Here is a 20,888-nt window from a genome sequence, read left to right as displayed (position 1 = left end):
AGACAAATGGATAAGAAAGCTGTGGTACATATATACAGTGGAATATTACTCAGCTATTAAAAAGAATGCATTTGAATCAGTTCTAATGAAGTGGCTGAAATTGGAGCCTATTATATTGACTGAAATAAGTGAGAAAGAAAAACACCAATACAGTATAGTAACACATATATATGGAATTTAGAAAGATGGTAATGATGACCCTATATGTGAGACAGCAAAAGAGACACAGATGTAAAGAACAGACTTTTGGACTCTGTGGGAGAAGGCAAGGATGGGATGATTTGAGAGAATAGCATTGAAACATGTATATTATCATATGTGAAACAGATCTCCAATCCAGGTTCAATGCATGATACAGGGTGCTTGGGGCTGGTGCACTGGGATGACCCTGAGGGATGGGATGGGGAGGGAGGTGGGAGGGGGGTTCAGGATGGGGACACATGTACACCCATGGCTGATTCATGTCAATGTATGACAAAAACCACTACAATATTGTAAAGTAATTAGCCTCCAATTAAAATAAATAAATAAATTTTAAAAATATTGTTGTTGTTGTTCAGTCTCTAAGTCGTGTCTGACCCCATGGACTGTAGCACACCAGGCTTCCCTGTCCTTCACTATCTCCTGGAGCTCACTCAAACTCATATCGGTTGAGTCAGTGATGCCATCCAGCCATCTCACCCTCTGTCACCCCCTTTTCCTCCTGCCCTCAGTCTTTCCCAGCTTCAGGATGTTTTCCTTGAGTTGGTTCTTCATATCAAATGGCCACAATATTGGAGTTTCAGCTTTAGCATCAGTCCTTCCAATGAATATTCAGGGTTGATTTCCTTTAGGATTGAATGGTTTGATCTCCTTGCTGTCCAAGGAACTCTCAAGAGTTCTCCAACACTGCAATTTCAAAATATTATATTTGTTTCTTTATTTGCATTTATTACATTTATTTCTATATGTTAATTTTGTATCTCTATGTCTCTATGTATATGTCTAGATATATTTTATATACTTGTATATGTGTAAAATATTTTTGTATTTATATATTTGTTTATAAAGCACTTTCACATACTGTTTTCTCATTTCGTCATTGTAATGTACTACATGTATCATATACACATATAATTGTGTGTGTCTGTGTGTGTGTGTGTGTGTGTGTGTGTGTGTGTATCTTCTTAGGGTTCAAAGAAGAAAAATTAAAAAACAGTCCCTCAAAATCCCTCTTTCCATGCAAACAGCTGATTATGCTAATTCTGTTCTTCCTCAGTGGTCTCCTCAACTTCTGGATAAATTATATCCCTTTCTTCAGGAACTGTGCTCTCTCAGAGTAAATCAACGTGACCTGTAAGAGTCTTTAGTCTTGCCTCCGCATTTGTTGTGCCAGTTTTTCACACCAAGCAGCAAAGGCAACTCTCTGCGGTGGGCAGGCCAAGTTTATACACACAGGCTCATATATACTGAGGCACGTCACCCAGACATAAGCAGGGAACATTTCCTGTGTTGTTATTATTTCCTACTGTTCTCTGAGCCTTGCTAGATCTATGGACTTAAAACTTCAATTGAGTCTTGTATTCATGATTAATGTTGAAATGTGAAGAATGGAGCACATACAAAGCAAATGCAGTGATCAGGGAGGTTTACCTTTTAACTGGGAACCCATGTATGTGTGTGCGTGTGTGTGTGAAATTTGTTGTTTTGAATAGGTAATACATGCAAAGGATTAAAAATCAAAATGATATAACAAGAGAGAGAGTCATCCCCCCATCTCATATATGTGAGACACTGTCCTGTAAACACAATTCTGCCCTTTTTGTTTTATTAGTACATGAAAACTTTCTTCATTCCTCTTAAAACTGCATACAGTTTTCTTTCTGGTGCTTATTTTATCTTTAATCTGTCTTCTGATGCATTGTAGCCTGTGTTCTTGTGCTTGCTCTGCCCTGTATAACATAGTCAGTATATGAAAATGCCTATTTTCTAGCCTGCAAATTTGAACGAGCAATGCTTTCTTTAAATTATTTTTAAAATCTTCTCTCCCTTTCTCATTTTCTGTCTTTTTTTTCATCTTTTTCAGCAAACTCTAGTGACATTAATTAAATCACAGCCCTAAAAATGCCCTAATATTTATGTTTCCTGTGAGCATTTAACATTTTGATTGTGCTTCTTTCTGACCACAGGTGTGTCTGTCTGTCTCTCTTTTCTCTCTCTTCCTGTTCACTGTACTCTTACTGAATGATTCCGTATAGCTCTGGCTTACGTCCAAGCTAGTGGAAACTACAAGATTCTTATTTCCTTGGATACTCTTTGAATCATCATCTCGATTCCCTTCTTGATGCTTCTGAACTGATCGACAATATGAATGCTTAGTCATAAAGTATTTTATTGACTTTTATGAATTATACTGACCATTATCCACTATTATCTGCCCATAAAAAATCAGACCATAAACTTTGAATAGTTTTAGTTGAATTCTCTTTCAGTTCACCTATTAAATTTTACTATATGTAAAACATTCTGTTGGGTTACCCAGTGGGGAGTGGAGTGGAAAGAAAAAAAAGCAATAATCATTTTTTTTTTGCCATCATCAGCTCATCGTGTAGAAAGGAAGACTTTATTTCCCCATGTTATAGATTAGAAGTAATTTCCTTATTTATTAAAACCTCTCTATTAGATGCAATTAATGTTTGACTACCTCCAGCAATACTGAACCGTGAAGTGTTTTTCACTCAAGGTAACTTTCCATATTGTTACAACTGACCCTGATTTGGACCTTTCCAGATATCTTTATATTATAGATTTTTAATTTTATTGAGTTTAAACAAAACATTTGTTTGATTTTATTTCTTTTAATTTGAATGTGACTTTTTATTGCCCAGATCTGGTCAGTCTTGGTAAATGCTTCCATTTTTATTTTGAAAGACTGCATTCTGCTGATTTTGACTAGATTGTTCCCTAAATATATATTAAAATCCATCCATAGCACTCACTTATTCTAAAGCCTATTGTCCATTGTTCTGTCACTTATCAGTATTCTTTGACTATTGTTTGTTTTTCTTTATGTAAGAACACTGTTATTTCATGCATAAATATTTAAGATTGTTATATTTTCTTGACGAATTAATTCACCCCTTCACTGTTATGAAATACATTCTTTGTCCCTGCTGATATCCTTTGTTCTGAAATATATTTTTCTGATACTCATATAGCCACTCCAGTTTAAAAAAAGATTGTTCTATTATGGGAGATCTTTTTCTTTTCTTTTACACTAGACATGTCATTGTTGTTAAACTGTGTCTGTTGTAGGCAATAGTGTGTCTTGCATTATATTTGGTCTTACAATCTGTACCTTTAATTAGATGTTTAGACCATTTACATATCATATGATGACATATTGCAGAGTCTAAATTGCCCATTTTGCTATTTGATTTCTATTTGTTTTATTTTTCTTTTGTCCTGTTTACTTACTTTCCTGCCTTATTTTGAATTGAATGTTTTTAAAAATTTTGTCTAATTTGTTGGATTATTAGCTACAAATCGCTCTGGTATTATTTTAGTATATACCTTATAGCATATAGTGTAAGTTACATATATTTTGTATGTTATACATACTTATATATAAGTTTAGCATATATATTAGAATAAACATGTATTGGGTTGGCCAGAAATTTTGGCCAACATCTATAAAATCTTATGGAAAAGCTTGAGTGAGTATTTTGGCGAATCCAATAATAGACTATACAGTATATATGTACACATTGTAAATCTACTTATACATATATACTACATTACATAGTACATATATAGTATATATTCTAATGTATGTGCTATTATATGTTATAAATATAAATATTTATTAAAGCCTGTCTTCAAATAATAATGACCACTATCCATAAAACATACTAGACCATAACATGGAATACAGGCATACCTTGGAGATATTTCAGGTTTAGTCCAGAACACTGCAATACAGCAGATATCACAGTAAAGCTAGTCACACAAAATTCTTTGGTTACCCAGTGCATATAAAAGTAAGGCTTACACTGTAGTCTATTAAGTGTGTATTAGCATTATGTCTAAAAGTGCAGTGTGCATACCCTACTTAAAAGATATTTTATTGCTTAAAAATGCTAACCATCATCTGAGACTTCAGCAAATCATAAGAGTAACATCAAAGATCACTGGGAACAGATCATTATAACAAACATAATCAATAATGAAAATGTTTGAAATATTATGAGAATTATCAAAATGTAACACAAAGATACAAAATAAACAAACACTGTTGAAACAATGCCATCAATAGACTTGCTCCATACTGAACTGCCACAAATTTTCAGTTTGTAAAAAATGAGTATCTGTGAAGTTCAATAAAGTGAAGCACAATTAAATGAAGTATGCCTGTACTTTCAGCTTATTCCTCTTACGTAATTGGTGGCAGACATATTATTCTTAAGAATGTTATACTATTCACAGTACATGCTATAATAGTTATATACCTTTATATCATACATGTAATAAGTCCTTTGTTAACTTTTAAAAGTTAAGAGCTATATTTAATGAGAAAAAAAAGCTTTATAATAACCCACGTTGTTACTATTTGTAATTTTCTTTCTTTTTTTTTTTTTTTTTGCATAGATCTAGATTTCTACCTGTTTTCTATCATTTTTATTCTATGTGAACAATTTAACCTTGACCTCCTATAGTTTCCTCAGATGTACATGGAAGGGTACCACGTTGAGACTACTGGCTGTCTCTCCATCTGTGCATCTTATTGCTTCTGGTGTTCTTACCTGAACAATCTGGACACATTCATTTCAGTTCAGTTGCTCAGTCGTGTCCGACTCATTGTGACCCCATGAATTGCAGCACGCTAGGCTTACCTGTCCATCACCAACACCTGGAACTTGCTCAAACTCATGTGCATCAAGTCAGTGGTGCCATCCAACCATCTCATCCTCTGTTATCCCCTTCTCCTCCTGTCTTCAATCTTTCCCAGCATCAGGGTCTTTTCTAGTGAGTCAGTTCTTCACATCAGGTGGCCAAAGTATTGTAGTCTCAGCTTCAGCATCAGTCCTTCCAATGAATATTCAGGACTGATTTCCTTTAGGATGGACTGGTTGGATCTCCTTGCATTCCAAGGGACTTTCAAGAGTCTTCTCCAACACCACAGTTCAAAAGCATCAATTCTTTGGTGCTCAGCTTTCTTTACATTCCAACTCTCACATCCATACATGACCACTGGGAAAACCATAGCTTTGACTAGACAGACCTTTGTTGGCAAAGTAATGTCTCTGCTTTTCAATATGCTGTCTAGGTTGGTCATAGCTTTTCTTCCAAGGAGCAAGTGTCTTTTAATTTCATGCCTGCAGTCACTCCCTGCAGTGATTTTGGAGCCTAAGAAAATAAAGTCTGTCACTTTTTCCATTGTTTCCCCATCTATTTGCCATGAAGTGATGGGACCAGATGCCATAACCTTCGTTTTTGGAATGTTGAGTTTTAAGCCAACTTTTTCACTCTCCTCTTTCACTTTCATCAAGAGGCTCTTAGTTCTTCACTTTTTGCCATAAGGGTGGTGTTATCTGTGTATCTGAGGTTATTGATATTTCTCCCGGGAATCTTGATTCCAGCTTGTGCTTCATCCAGCCCAGCATTTCTCATGATGTACTCTGCATATAAGTTAAACAAGCAAGAAGACAATATACAGCCTTGACGTACTCCTTTCCCAATTTGGAGCCTGAACCTGAACCGGAACCTTCACCCGGTGGCTCCTGTCTCTGCTACATCCTTGAATCTACCTCCAGGTAGGAAGCTTGTATTATTCTAATATATAGTCCATGGAATTCTCCAGGCCAGAATACTGGAGTGGGTAGCTATTCCCTTCTCCAGGGGATCTTCCCAACCCAGGGATTGAACCCAGGTCTCCCACATTGCAGACAAATTCTTTACCAGCTGAGCCACAAGGGAAACACATATAGTTTATAGCATGTAGTATATATTTTATATGTAATATATACTTATATATGTTTAGCACATATATTAGAATAAACATGTATTGTGTTAGCCAAAAAGTTCAGCCAACATCTGTGACGTCTTATGGAAAAACCTGGGTTCACCTGAACCATTTTTATTCTCTCCTGTATCATTGTTCTCTGTTACCTGATTCCCAACGTCTTGTAAATCATTGTTTCACATATCTTGTTCTTTTTTGTCTGTTGATTTGATGTCACGGTGTAAATACATTCCTTTATCATTGTATCTTAGCCAGCAGGGCAGTCTTGTTTTCATTTTTGATCGATCGTCTTGTTGAAGGTGAACTTCTTGGTTGACAACTTTTTCTCTCAGTGCTTTGTCATTCCACTCCTTTCTCACCTGTGCTATTTCTAATGAGAAGTCAGCTGTTATTAATCCTACTTTTGTTCCTTTGTGTGTGATGAGTACTATTCTTTTGCTGCTTTCAAGATTTCCTCTTGGCCATTGGCTGTGACGTATCTAGGTGTAATCTGGTGTTCATTATTTGAGTTTCTTAGATGTATGCATCAATAATCATCGTATGATTTGGGAAGTTTTCAGTTATTTTGTCAAATATATTTTTTGCCACTTTCTCTCTCCTCTGTGGGATTCTCATTGCTTGTATGTTTCATGCTTGCCTGGGAAATCACATGGACAGAGAAGCCTGGCAGACTATAGTCCCTGAGGTACAAAGAGCTGGACATGACTGAGCTACTAACATTTCAACTACCTATTTTCAAGTACCTATAATCAAGTACCTATTTTCCTGAGGCATGTGCAGGTCTGACTTCTGTGCTGTGTTTTTGAATTCTTATTTTTCAGTCTAGTTTTCTAGGGCTTGATTCTATGACTTAATAGCATAGTGGTCAGCCAGTGATTTGGGGGAAAAATTGTGCTCAGTCTTCTCGAGCTGATAAGTCTTCCAGTCTCTACAGATGGATTTGTGCAGTGGGACAGGAGAAGTAGGTTAAAGGTTCTTAAATCTCTGAATTTTTACTTTCCACTAGTCTCTCCAGTTCTTCCCTCCACATGAAAATTTCTCCAGCCTGGAGTCTGTGATGAGCTTCTGTGACTCTTTCATTTCCAGGATCTCCATGTTACACAGCTGGCTGTGCTTCACTTCTGCAACTGGACTAGACCTCAGGCTAGCAGAGATGCAAGCTTTCCCATTTACTTCTCAACAGAATTTGATATTTTCACTGATAATGTTGCCATGCATTTTCATTCACCACCTCAAGTCATGTTTGCCTCCTCTGGCAGCAAGACTGCTTGTTTTAATTACCAGCTCTGCCCTGAATAAGATTTCACTGTCACTGACTGAGTTTGGGGTGCTTGAGAAATGCACTTGGCAAGAAAGTCAGAGACATGTACCTTTCTCACGCGAAATTCCTTAGCTTCTCAAGAATTAGAGTCTGTTATTTGTTTTGCCCTTTCAAAATTTTTCTGAACCTTTAATAATGTTGTTTTTGTCTGTTTTATAAAGTTTCTTTGTGTGTGTGTGTGTGTGTGTGTGTATGTGAAAGGCATTCTGCACCCTCCAATGCTGTCATAACTGGAGGTTTTATCTTTTAAAGACATGAAAATGAAGAGACTGTCATAGAGCTATATGGTGTGTTGTGTGTGTGTGTGTATATATATATATATACACACATATATATAAACATAGCATCATGTGTATATACACAGCATAATGTATAGATAAACAGCATTGTAAGTGTGTATGAGATGTGTATATGTATATAGATGTGTGTATATATATATATATGTATATAAAATTTTACCACTTTTTATTTTTTGTATGTATTCAAATTTTCAACTGGCATAATTTTCTCTGGTGTGATAAACTTCGTTTAATCTTTATTTCCAAGATGATATGTTACTGGCAACTAATTACCTCTCTCTCTCTTTTTTTTGGCCTTTTATTTTAGAAGAGAGTTCCCTCAGTGAAGAACTCTGGATTGCAGTTTCCTTTTTCCTTCACCCCTGAGTGCTGCCTGTGGTATTTGATGAATTATCTCTCATTCTTGTCTTTGTCTTCTGTGCAGTAAGCCCACCACCCTAGCCCCGTTAGATGCTTGGGAGATTTTTCTCTTTATCATTGGTGTTCAGCAGAATGATTATGATTGCCTCAGAGTGGGTATTGATTATGTTTATTCTCCTGGCAATTTGAGTTTTTTGAATCTTTGGATTTATAGTTTATATAAAATTTAGAAAAAAATTGGTGTTATTTCTTAAAATACTTTAATATTTTTTACCCTCAATTAATATGTATATTGGACCACATACTATTGCCCTCTAACTTACTGAAGATCTGTTTATGATCTTTTATCTTTTTTCCCTCTATTTCTTTGTTGTTTTTTTTTTTTGATATATTTGTTTTTATTGAAGGATAATTGCTTTACAGAATTTTGTTGTTTTCTGTCAAACCTCAGCATGAATCAGCCATAGGTATACATATATCCCCTCCCTTTTGAGCCTCCCTCCCACCTCCCTCTCCATCCCACCCCTCTAGGTTGATACAGAGCCCCTGTTTGAGTTGCCTGAGCCATACAGCAAATTCCCATTGGCTATCTATTTTACATATGGTAATGTAAGTTTCCATGTTACTTTCTCCATACATCTTAATTTGATCATTTTCTAATTGCTGTGTCTTCAAGTTTTACTAGTTTTTATCCTGAAATGTAGGATCTGTTATTTATCCCAGCCAGTATGTTTTCTATGCCTAATATCATATTTTTAGTATCTAGAAGCTCTATTCTGCTCTTTTTTATACCTTTTGTCTCCTCACCACATTCACAGTTTTCTTGAAAATGCAGAGCCTATTTCTAATTCCTGTGTTCTATCTCCTGCTAGATATTCATTTCTGTCATTTTAACGTTGTTCATTCTTTTCATGCCTCATAAATTTTGATTGGATGCCAGACATGCAAAACTTTATGTTGTTTGTTGTTGGATTTTGCTTCATTAATATATGCTAGATTTTGTTCCAGCATACACTAAAGTGATTGGGATTCTTTCAAGACTTCTTTTTCATCTTTCTTAGGGTGAGTCCAGATAAGCCTTCAGTGTAGGGTGAATTTACCCCTCTAGTAAGGCAGAATCCTCATGAAGACTCTACACTGTGCATTACAAAGATTTTCCACTGTGGTTGGAGTTCTAGGTGAGCTCTAGGAATTTTTTCATCCCAGTCCTGGCTTATAGTTCTTTCCAGACTTTAGAAATCTTCTCCTTATATGTGAACATTAGAACTCAGCCAAGGGTTCAAGAACCCCTCTGGCCATGGTGGGGGTGGGGTGGGATGTGGTGGGTTTCCATCCCCTGGAAGGCCCAGAAGGGTACTGCTCAATTTCAGTAATTTTTTTTTAACATTTCAGATATTGAATATTTTTTATTTCTAGATGGTTATTTCTTGTATTTGTTGCTGCTGTTCAGTCACTAAGCTGTGTCCAAGTCTTTGTGACCCCATGGACTGCAACATGCCAGGCTTTCTTGTCTTCACTATCTCCCAGAGTTTTTTAAATTAATATCGATTGAATCAGTGATGCTATTGAACCATCTCATCCTCTGCCTCTCTCTTCTTCTTTTGCCTTCAGTCTTTCCCAGCATCAGGGTCTTTTCCAATAACTCAGCTCTTTGCATCAGGTGGTCAAAGTATCACAGCTTCAGCATCAGTCCTTCCAATGAATATTCAGGACTGATTTCCTTTAGGATGGATTGGTTGGATCTCCTTGCTGTCCAAGGGACTCTCAAGAGTCTTCTCCAATACCACAGTTCAAAAGCATCAATTCTTTGGTGTTGATGTGCATACTCTTGGAACATCATTTGGTTGGTTGGTTTAGTCGCTAAGTTGTGTCCAGCTCTTGCAGACCCCATGCCAGGCTCCTCTGTCCATGGGATTCTCCAGGCAAGAGTGCTGGAGTGGGTTGCCATTTCCTTCTCCTTGATAGGTTCTAGACTGCTGTAAATATTCTAAGGCTCTGAGTGATGATGGTGAGCTATTAAATTTAATAGGTGAATTCAGATTTCAGTATCAAATAGGGAAATACATATTACTGTCCTATTTTCTAATTATTCTGTAGCATTCCTCTTTATTGCTTTTCACTGAGATTAGAGGCTCATGAAACATGATTATAACTTTGTTATGTCCAAGACACAACTTAAGATTCTTTTTCATGGCCATTAGGTAAATGTAACTGCTTGTTTTCAGAGAAGTGTCCATTTGCAAATAGGTAAGAGAGTTAGTTCTACTTGGAGGAGAAAATCTGACCATTTGAGTGAGTGGTGAGGATGTGACTATTAAAGTGCCATAATTTTAAGAGTCGATTGAGGGACTTCCCTGGTGGTCCAGTGGTTAAGACATCACTTTCCAGTGCAGGTGGCACAGGTTTGATCCCTGGTCGGGGAACTAAGAAGGTTCCAGGCACTTGACCATAAAATATGGTTGTTTTATTTTTTCACTTCCATAAATATTTATACGTTTATTACCCTAGAACCCAGTGGCTATAGCTTCGGACAGACTTTCTTTACATTAGAAAAAAATCAAGAACAGTCCTAGTAGAACCTGCAACAGATTGAAACATACATGAGGTGTTCTTCCAAAATTGTTATTAGTTTCCAGGTTTTAAAATAAAAGAGGTGAACATTAAGGCCACGTTGACCTCAAATCATTTTGCTCTTGGTCTAACATGCTTTAAAAGGAAGGTGTAAGTATGCTGTCAAAATCACTAGCATTGGCTCAGGGAGACTAGCATTCCAGCCCTGACTCTTATGTTCAGCAGATCCATGGTTACAAGTACTTCATCTGACTCAAAATTGGTTTTTCACAAATAAAAAGCAGGTGAATAAAAGCCTGAGCTACATTTAGTGACTCAGAAAATCTACATATCACAACACTTTCACTGTTTGAAATAAAGTAGTAAAAACCTGGGTGCTTTAAGACAGCAAAGCATAGGGACTTCTCTGGTGGTCCAGCAGTTAGGACTCTGCACTTCCAATGCAGGGGGCATGGGTTCAATCCCTGTTGGAGAACTAAGATCCCACAAAAATCCAAAGTCAGCTCCATCCACATAATAAAAGGAGGAATAGTAAGTATAAAAGTCAGGAAGGTTAATGAAAATTGTGAAACTGTGGCCAAGAATTTAGACAAAGAACGCAAGAATTGGCAATTACACAGTAGCCACTGAGCAGAAGCCTTGTGAAGAGCTGGTTATACTTTGGCCACACCATTCTGCCTGTTTAGAACTAGGCCATAATGCAAGAAGAAGTAATTAAAGAACCCAGAATGCTCTTGAACATTTCAGGTATTTAAATATCTGAGCCAAATGTCCTGGGGAATGATGTTAAGCACTGAGAAACTTCTTTGCACTAATTAGAAGATTGAATACAAATGAAAGTCATCAATATTCAACTTGGGCTCTGGAAAAAACTGGACTTCCTATCTCAAAGCACATTTACCTTAACTGCAACTCACAAAGCTTCAAAGTCTTTTCCCCTTGAAATTATGTGGGCTTTTATCAGAAAGGAGGTCAGCTTATTCATGACATTCATTGATATTGTTTCTTCTTACACAGACCTTCAGCAACTTCAATATAGGAAATACTGCAAATGATTATATGTGTTGTCTTTATCCTAGATTGAACTTTGATCAAATTTGTTCTTGAAATACCTGTAGTGCTGACAGAGAACAAATTAAATTCCATGCAAATAATACTGATGCAACCAATAAGCTAACGATCTGTTCTTGAAAAAGAACCAGTTAATTCAAAACTGCAAGGAGATCCAACCAGTCTATCCTGAAGAAAATCAGTTCTGAATATTCATTGGAAGGACTGATGCTGAAGCTGAAACTCCAGTACTTTGGCCACCTGATGCAAAGAACTGACTCACTAGGAAAGACCCTGATGCGGGTAAGATTGAAGGTGGGAGGAGGAGTCAACAGAGGATGAAATGGTTGGATGGCATCACTGACTCGATGGACATGAGTTTTAGTAAGCTCTGGGAGTTAGTGATGGACAGGGAAGCCTGGTATGCTGCAGTCCATGGGGTCACAAAGAGTCGGACACAACTGAAGGACTGAACTGAACCGAATTCAAAACTGGGTACCTGTAATGCAGTCTTGCAGGGAAAGAGGTGCTATTGTTGTTACCCTGTCCAAGCTTGCTTTGCTCGCTACATGACAGGCTGATGAATCTGAGAGATGAAGTTTTGAGGCAAAGAATACGACTTCATTGAGAAAGCCAGCTAACTGAGGAGACGGCAGACTAAGGTCTAAGAGTAACCATTTTGTTGGGGTCTGGAAGTCAGGTTCTTTTACAGAACCAGAGAGAGGGGATGTGAGGAACTGAAGTCAAAAGGCAGAAAGGGAAGGAGAGGCAGTGGGGAAGTAAAGTGAAGTGGCCTTCAGTCTGGCAAAACGTCTCCAGGAAGGGCTAACCTTTGGAAGGAGTGTGTTAGTCTCTTTTTTTTCTGACAGTCATTCACAGGTTGTTGTTGTTCAGTCGCTAAATCATTTCTGACTCTCTTACAGGTTAAACTTGGACTTTTGTAAGTTGGAGGGGGGGGGGCCTTGATTCTCAAAGGAGAAACATTTCTCCCATGAGAGATAGCAGTTTTTGATAAAGAGCTGATCGATTTGAGCTTCTGATTCCACTGAAAAAGCAAGCATGAAAGGAAGTGGCATTTCTGGCTGGCACCTCTGGCATTTTGACCATTTCCTTGAGGAAGAACCAGAGTTAAGAGTGTAGAATCTGATGCTTCTTGAGGCTGCTGAAGTTCTCAGGCTGGAAGGGTGGAAGGTTGAACTTGAAGTGTGTATGTATGTTGTATTTTGTGTATATTATTATGCTTTGACATCTTTCAAAACCTTTCTGGCTGCCTCTCCCTATTGGCTGATTCTTAGAGATAACAAGGGCTTGGCCAGGAGCGTGCCTTTGGCAAACTGGCTCATCCAGAGCCTACTCCACTTTCTGGCTTCTGTACCCCAGGAGGCAGTGTTCTCCTGCCCTAATCATCCCACAGCCAGGTAGAAGGCAAGTAGGGACTGTCTGTATAGACCAGAGTCTGGTCAGTTCTTCAGACAAGTCAATTCCAAGCTGTTCGCCCTGCTTTTTCCATGGAACCCCAATAAAGACTATGGCCTGAGTGTTCTCCTCACTCTCTGACCATCCCGGTGCCTCCTATCTCTAGGGCCTGTAATTATGATGTGCTTTTTTTTTTTTTAACATGAATCTCTCCTCTGTGCCCTCTTGAGTCCATACCCGACCACCTAATAAAAGAATACAGACACACTACAAATCAGGAGTTGGAGAAAGGATGGGGTCCGCAGTTACATTTCCTTCCATCTCTCCCTTTAATGAATGGTTTGGTGGCAAGCTATTCATGAAATTATTGGGTTAGTCCAAAAGCTTGTTCGGGTGTTTCCACTGCATCTGAGAAAGATGCTAAGAAAACCCAAATGAACTCTGTGGCTAACCCAGTATGTCCAAAGGTGTTTTGTAGTGCTGAACACCCGTCATATTTATTTCCCTTTTTCATAAGTGAAAATCATAAATAAATGGTCCATATTATATATAGGATGGATGAACACCAAGGCCCTACCGTATAGCAGAGGGAACCAGGTTCAATATCCTGTGATAAACCATAATGGAAATGAATATGGAAAATAATATATACGTTTAACCGAATCACTTGGCTGTATAGCAGCTAACACAACATTGTAAATCAACTAGATTTGAATACTATAAGTTTTTATAAAATAAATAAATGAATGGTTCAGTTGCATGCCAAGTATTTGCTTCCCATCCAAGATTTCCTGCCTCACTACCATTCTCACACACTTTTGCTGAGACGGCACCTCCCAATGAAATATTAGATTTTTGAGTTTTGCCTCAAGCTCTATTTTCCAGAGACTTCTCTCAGCAACAATCCTCCTAAAATCCCGTGTCTGTTTAGATGCTGTCATGATACTCTTTCCCAAGACTATGCTCTTCTTGAAATAGGGAAAAATTGTATAATCCCTGTTCATTTTTTGTTACTTCTCAGTTTAGCTTTCTCTCAGTCTCAGTAGAATCCTTCATAAGACTGTGCCTCAAAGATCTAATTTATTATACCTTCCAGTTAGTTTGTTTGAAAGAAAAATACAGTTGAACTCTGTGGTAATTTGTTTTCTCTCTTGATTACATATGTAAATATTTGAGGTGCATCAAAAGGTCTGTCTTCCCAGTCTTTCCTTCTGATCTTCTTTGGTGTGTACGTTCTTATTGCTAAATAACATTTTGCTCTGGGTTCTCGCCTTGGGTTGAACTCAGGTGAGGAGCACGTTTGCTCTGCCTGAATTGGAGGCAGGCCGAGATGACCTCTGCGCAGTGTTGCCTTCTTTCTCTCCAAGACTGCAGTCACTGCTGGTAAATTCACAGAATTGTTCAAAGTGAGTCTCGATCAAGAGCAGCTGTCTGTTCAACAAAATATTTAACACTTAAGTCCTTGGAGTCAAGTCTAAATAGCTTCTTACTGTAATTTTCCTGGTTTATTAGAGACAGTCGGTGCAAACCTTGTAAATTCTTTTTTTTTTTTCATGCTAGCATATCTTTTCTTTTCTTTTTTGGTATTTGTAGCCCCATGGCCATTCTCAAGCTCTGAGTTTACAAACCTTAAACACGTGCATCCTATAAAATGGTCACTGTGCTGCATTCTCTTGGGAGACTAGGCTGAATTCTCTAAGGGAGAGTAAGATGAAGGCTATACTGGGAGACACCTCCTGACATAAGAGAGCATCTGTGAACACAGACAGACTGTCCCTAGGACCAGCTCTCAAAATGATGCTGCAGTTCTGAAGAGGGCTGGACACTCAGCAACAGTGGATGGAAGTTCTCAGGGATGTGCAATTTAAAATTACTAATACCATTTGTACTTTATGAAGCCTGGGAAAACATAGGTGACAGCTATATACAATACTTTAAAACAAATGTTATTTCTCTTCTCTATTAGGTAAACTTAAATTTATGTTTTTCACTCTTCAGACTCATAATAATGCTATTCTTTTGCTTAAAAATATCCTGCATTTGAAAAGGAATGATTGTACTCTGGGCAGAATGAAGCTTCTGTTTCCTTACTTTGTTTTTCCGTCTCCAAAAGCTGCCACAATAATATAACTTCATAGTTAAAAAATTCTTTAAAATGGTTTGTACAGCTTTTGTAAAGATCTTTAAGCTCATGTTTTCCCCAAAGTATTCTTAGGAACAGTCTATTCACATTCTACAAATTAGCCTGAAGCTTAAAGATAATGAGTGAACTGCTCCATATCAAACATCTAAGGAGGAAAGGGCTTGTGATCCGAACTTGGGTCTTCTCTTACTAACTGGTGGTCTGCCCCTACACTGTTCTGATTCTTTGAACAAAAAGGTAAATGGAAAACAAAGTTATTCAAGTAGCACTGAGGGGTAAGGGCAAGCTGATGATGGTGGAAGTCGGTTGTTATGTTAGATAGGTGTCTAGGTCAGGTGCTCTGTTATGTTAGATAGGTGTCTAGGTCAGGTGCTCTTTGCTCTGTGTTTGTAGATGAGGGGAGTGAGCTAGAAGGTGGGGATCAGAGGGAGGGTCCTGGCAAAGGGGATGCTCCATGCTAATACTGAGTCACGTGGGGAACAGGTATCCTTGAGAGAAGATGAAATACTTGCCGAGGTGTGGTTGAGAACTGCAAGGAAAGGTGTTGGAGGAAGGCAGCAGCATTAGTGTTAATGGTCTTTGGAGTCCCTTGGCTACAGTCCATATGGTCGTGAAGAATTGGACACAGCTGGGTGACTGAGCGTGCGCACACACACACACACACACACACACACACACACACACACACACACACAGATATATGGGCTTCCCAGGTGGCACAGTGGTTAAAGAATTTACCTGCCAATTCAGGAGATGCAGGTTCAGTCCCTGGGTGGGGAAGATCCCCTGGAGAAGGAAATGGGAACCCACTCCAATATTTTTGCCTGGGAAATCCCATGGACAGAGGAGCCTGGCGGGCTACAGTCCATGGGGTCACAAAGAGTCAGACATGACTGAGCATGTACATACAAGGTCCAGGAAAAATGTTCACCGAGTGAAGAGAGATAACTGGGTGTGAGCAGTGATCGTGCAGATTCCGTGGACCGCTCTACGGGACTGTCCTGTGAAGCAGACAGAGGCGGAAGGGATTTGCTGCTCCCCAGAGCCGCAGTGTTTAAATGAAGCAGAGCCTATCTCCTGAGGAGTACTCTTAATATATACACAGGAGACAGGATAATAGTAATGAAGGGAAATACAAGGTGTGAGGGGAGAATGCAGTGGAGAAACCCAGGGAGAGTGGAGGGCAGATCTCTTTGAGAATGTGGCATTTGATCAAAATCCTGAAAAATTATGGCCTAAATCTTGAATTTTCTGAAAAAGATGTTTTGGGGGCAAATTTAAAGTTACCATAATTGTGTAATTTAGTATCTATTTTCTAAAATGAGGAGCTATCTTTATAGTTGATATTATTATTAAAATGTTTTTACATTAAATGTATGATACATGCTATTAATCATATACCTGTGTACATATTCATACACATACATTCACACACACACAGACATGTACACAAACGATACTGAACCCCAAATCAGGTTACCATAAGAAAATAGAAGTAGTATTAAGAGAATTACTTATAAGTGACTGAACAGCAACTTCCAGTCACACACGCAAACACACACAGAAATTCAGAAAACTGACAAATGGAGACTCATCATTCATTTACATATAAGATTTTTTTTTAAAAAATATGCCTTTTGATTAAAAGGAATAAAGTCTTTTGTGTGTCTGTAACTGGTAGATAGTTGAATATTTCTTCTTTGTTTTAACACGCTTATAAAAAGGCAAAACTAACTTGTGAGAAAATAAGTTAAATATTAAGATGTAATTTCTGCCAGCTAATGTTATGCTGAAGCCTTTGACTGTGTGGATCACAACTGTGGAAAATTCTTAATGAGACAGAAATACCAGACCATCTTACCTGCCTCCTGAGAAACCTGTATGCAGGTCAAGAAGCAACAGTTAGAACTGGACATGGAACGACAGACTGGTTCCAAATTGGGAAAGAAGTACGTCAAGGCTGTATTTTGTCACCCTGCTTATTTAACTTCTATGCAGAGTACATCATGCCAAATGCCAGGCAGGATGAAGCAGAAGCTGGAATCAAGATTACTGGGAGAAATATCAATAACCTCAGATATGCAGATGACACTACCCTTATGGCAGAAAGCAAAGGACAACTAAAGAGCCTCTTGATGAAGATAAAAGAGAAGGATGAAAAAGCTGGCTTAAAATGCAACATTTAAGAAATAAAGATCATGGCATCTGGTCCCATCACTTCATGGCAAATTGATGGGGAAACAATGGAAACAGTGACAGACTTTATTTTCTTGGGCTCCAAAATCACTGCAGATGGTGACTGCAGCCATGAAATTAAAAGATGCTTGCTCCTTGGAAGAAAAGTTATGACCAACGTAGACAGCACATTAAAAAGCAGAGACGTTACTTTGCCAACAAAGGTCCATCTTAGTCAAAGCTATGGTTTTTCCAGTAGTCATGTAGGGATGTGAGAGTTGGACCATAAAGAAGGCTGAGCGCCAAAGAATTGATGCTTTTGAACTGCGGTGTTGGAGAAGACTCTCAAGAGTCCCTTGGACTGCAAGGAGATCCAACCAGTCCATCCTAAAGGAGATCAGTCCTGGGTGTTCATTGGAAGGACTGATGCTGAAGCTGAAACTCCAATACGTCGGCCACCTGATGGGAAGAGCTGACTCTTTAGAAAAGACCCTGATGCTGGGAAAGATTGAAGGCAGGAGGAGAAGGGGACGACAGGGGATGAGATGGTTGGATGGCATCACGGACTCAATGGACATGAGTTTGAGCAAGCTCCAGGAGATGGTGAAGGACAGGGAGGCCTGGCGTGCTGCAATCCATGGGGTTAGAAAGAGTCGGATGGAACTGAGCAACTGAACAATGACAACAAATGGTAGGCAGCTTCCTGGTGGCTCAGTGGTAAAGAGTCCGCCTGCCAATACAGGTGAGCCAGATTCAATCACTGCATTGGGAAGATCCCCTGGTGAAGGAAATGGCAACCCACTCCGGTGTTCTTGCCTGGAGAATCCCATGGACCGAGGAGCTTGGCAGGCTAAAATCCATAGGGTTGCAAAGAGTCGGACATGACTTAGCAACTAAATAAACATTGAAAATTTACCGTCGTTAGCTCTAAAAATGAAATATGAATCCCCAAATAGCTGTGAATGCTCCAGGCAGTTCAGGAAAAGCAGCAGTGCCTTCTCAGACTTGGTAAGTTTACTTCCACAAATTCAGACATCCTGAGATCTCTCTAGTGTATCTCTTGGATTCTGGTATCTTTAGCAATCTTTAGCAAAATATGTTTGTAAGTGACGAGTGGTTTATGAGGCTAGTTCAGTTCCAAGAGTGGTCAGTGTCAGGACTTTACATCAGCAACTCTTGCCTCGAGCAGAATGTACAGCACTGTTCCCCTTGCCCGGGCCCCGGCCCCCCAACTTTGGCCTTGGTTTCCCTTGCTGGATTCTTTGTGTTGTTACTCACAAACCCTACACACTCTTTTAAAGCAGCAGCTCTCCTTTTTCTCATAGAAATCAAAACAAGAAATCGGTATGTCACTAGAGCAAATGCCTGGGAAATTTCCCTTAGTGATTGACCGGCAGGAATATTGACCTATATATCTGAAAGGTTGCGTGAGAGGACCTTAGGACCCGTTGATCGCATGAATTGGGTATTTCAAGGTTTTCCCACATCCTTGTGATAAATACTGGGTCTTCCTTGACAGCAAGACTGACTTCCTGATGGCAGGAACTGTGTGGTACTGTCCACTCTGACAGCCCTAGAGATTGCCCGCCTGGGTGAACACATTTGAACAAACAAACGAATGAATATGTGAATGGGCCAGGTGTGAAAGTGTCAGTTCCGATTTGCTATTGCGGTACTGTGTTTCCGCCCCAGCACAGGAATTCTAGTGTAGGAGATTTGGTTCTGCATATTTTTTCATCCAATTTTTGTTCTCAGAGTGAAAGGTGAATTGTTCTTCCTGCTAAGAGGAAGCAGGCATACAGGCATCTGGGTGGCTAGCAGTTGGGAAGGAAAAGCAGATTGCAGAGCAAAAGAAAGCTTTTGCAAGGAAACGTTTGGAGAAAGCAAGCCTGCTGTGGAAAGCAAATCTGTATTTCACACGATGCTCTTGGCATTTTAAAGGGAATATGTTGATTTAGGAGTCAGGAGCCTTCATCTTAGAGATGTAACAGCAGGGGTACGCTAAAATTTGAATGAAGCCCAGAAAAGATTTATTTTATCTTTATCTTGAAAATTTATATATATGTGTGTGTGTGTGTGTGTATAATACAATCTAAAACTTAGCCACTAATCAAGGTAAGGTATAAGAAATTGAATTTTAGAGTTTATCTTGTTCATTGTGAATTAGTAAAAAGCAATTTGCAATGTGTAACACTTCATTCATTCTGGCAAAAGCAGTGTGCTGAGAACCACGACGAGCTGGGCAGTGAGTGAAAGAGACTGTATCTTAGTCCTGTAAGTGGGGAGAAACAGACAAGTGAAGGAGTGAGATCTGGAGCATTTCACATGCCGATGATGGAAACGTGATGCCGGGTTTGCACAGTCTGAAGGAGCCGAGTGAGGGGCTGAGCTGGGACCGAGGGAAGGACGTTCGGGAGACGAGAGTGAGCATGCAGGCGCTGAGACGGGCGTGAGCCAGCTGTGCAGGGGCCCTGGCAGCGCGAGCAGGACAGTGTGATGGTGCACACACATTACGGAATGCACAGGTGAGCCCGGTGCCTGGGCTGCCTGATCGCCCTTTCCTGTTCCAGAACAGCCCGTCTCTCGGGATGCCTGACTCCTCAGTAGCAGACACACGTCAGCCTGCTGTGCAACCAGGCAGGGGCACCAAGCACCTTATGTGGAAAACAGTGAAACTTCTTCCCTTTGAAAAAAATAAATACAGAGAAAAAGCTCTAAAATGTTCCACTATGGAGTCACCCCTCATTACGGTGACTAATAAAATTCAAATATTGCTTTTTAAACCAATCTTGACATTATTTCCAAACTCTGTCCCAGGCTAAATTGCCTCCATTGATATCCCCTCCCCAGTGTGGGTTTTAGACCCGTTTGAGCAACAGGATAATTTAAAAGATTGTTCTTTTCCACTGAAGATGAACAAGCCAGAAACGTATCAGCCAAATAAATGAAAGGGCAGAGTGCATGCTTATGTGTGCTTATGTATGTGTTTACCTGTATGTGTCCGCATACGTGCATTGTGTTTGGGTGTGTTGGCATGTGCACATGTGTGTATGCGCACATTTCTGTGTGCAAGTGTGTGTTTGTTGTATTTGTATTGTGTGTGTAGGTGTGCACGTGTGTACCCATATTTGCATGTGTGCCTATGGACATATATTGCATGTTTTATGTGTATTGTGTGTGTATTCGTACATGTGTATATGTGACTATGTGTATGTGTGTGGGGGAGAGGCTGTGAGCCAGGTCATGGGGGACTTCTAGAATATGCTTTGTCTGCATCAGTGGAAGGGCTTTGAGCAGAGCAGAGATAGAACTTAACTTCATTTTGCAAGGATCACGGAGGCTGTTCTGGGCAGAACGGCCTCCTGTAGGGAAGGAGGCAGGCCAGAGACCCACTGACCATGACTGTAGGGGCCCGGGCAAGTGAGGACTGTGGCTGGGGTCAGTGCAGAGAGATGGAGGGACTGAGAGAGGGGGGGATTTTGAGTCAGAACTGTGGATTTAAGTCCTAATTCTGTGATAAACTGGCTGGGCGCATTGATAGCTTCCCTAACT

General features: G+C 39.4%; 1 long non-coding RNA gene across 1 annotated transcript in view; it reads left to right on the top strand.

Moving 5' to 3' along the window:
- LOC145519090 (uncharacterized) overlaps positions 1 to 20,888 on the top strand; it is a 255,141-nt gene that overhangs the window by 37,731 nt on the left and 196,522 nt on the right. Inside the window, exon 3 of the long non-coding RNA XR_014063528.1 lies at positions 5,619 to 5,792. This is a non-coding gene — a long non-coding RNA (uncharacterized LOC145519090). The remainder of the gene's footprint in view (positions 1 to 5,618; positions 5,793 to 20,888) is intronic.

This window comes from Giraffa tippelskirchi, chromosome 8 (assembly GCF_054371585.1).
Source record: "Giraffa tippelskirchi isolate mGirTip1 chromosome 8, T2T-mGirTip1v1.2.pri, whole genome shotgun sequence".
In the NCBI taxonomy this organism is placed as follows: domain Eukaryota; kingdom Metazoa; phylum Chordata; class Mammalia; order Artiodactyla; family Giraffidae; genus Giraffa; species Giraffa tippelskirchi.
The sequence above is the reverse complement of the archived record's forward strand: the minus strand, read 5'-3'. Positions and strand labels throughout refer to the sequence as shown.